Genomic DNA, 1008 nt, shown 5'->3' on the forward strand with positions numbered 1-1008 from the left:
TTCATCAAGAATATCAATTCTCATAATGTAAATATCATTTAAATCTTTTGAAAGAATAACTTTCACAAATCCACTTTCATATCACTTCACCGTTCATCATAGACACAAGGAAGCGCACACACACACGGAGATCCTATAACCGACATAAACCATGTGAGCTACATAGAGTCCAACGTACAACCCACGTTGGGGAGAGCCTTCCTATCCTTGCCATCAGATAAATCAGCCTCAGGCACACTCCTACGGGGGCACGTAGTTCTAGGGAAGTAAGGTTGCTTTATACCTCCCACTCGGTGCTAAAGATTTCTCCCGGACTTAGCTCAGATTATTTCAAAGATAATCCACAACAAAATAATTTCTGTAATATATAAATACACATCGGGAGCCATCATGCTTCCCATCTATCAAAATCAACCACATTGTGGATTTCTTTCACACTCGATTTCAAAATGAATCCATTAAGACCAAAAGGTCGAATCATTCAAAATATCTCAAATATTCAACATCAACATGCTTATAACACACACTTTCTCAAAAAAACAGAATTCCTAATGGGGATTCACGACCCAAATATCAAAATCATGATAAATATTATTCAAGATTCATTCTTTATATCTCCACACATGTAAATTCATCTTTCAAAATCATAAACATCAAGATTTCATAATAATCATCATAAGATATGGGTTCATGCTTCAAATTCATAAAAATCAAATAAAAATCATGCCTTTGTAAAGAAAATTACTCTTGGGCACAAGAACGAAAGAGAGTTCTTATTGAAAAACCCCACATACCTTAAATGATAAACTTTAGATCGATACTTATTTTTGAGATGTTGATCGTGCCTTTGAATGACGGTTCATGGAGTTCTTGAACTAGGAACTTGGAATCTTGAATAAATTTACAAAATTAATGGTGAACTTTAGAGGTTCTTGAAGTTGGATGTAGGAGCTTAGGGTTTTCTTTTTGAGGGAATTTCATCAAATTCCCTCAAAAAGAAAACCCTAA

This window comes from Capsicum annuum, chromosome 12 (genome assembly GCF_002878395.1).
Source record: "Capsicum annuum cultivar UCD-10X-F1 chromosome 12, UCD10Xv1.1, whole genome shotgun sequence".
In the NCBI taxonomy this organism is placed as follows: Eukaryota; Viridiplantae; Streptophyta; class Magnoliopsida; order Solanales; family Solanaceae; genus Capsicum; species Capsicum annuum.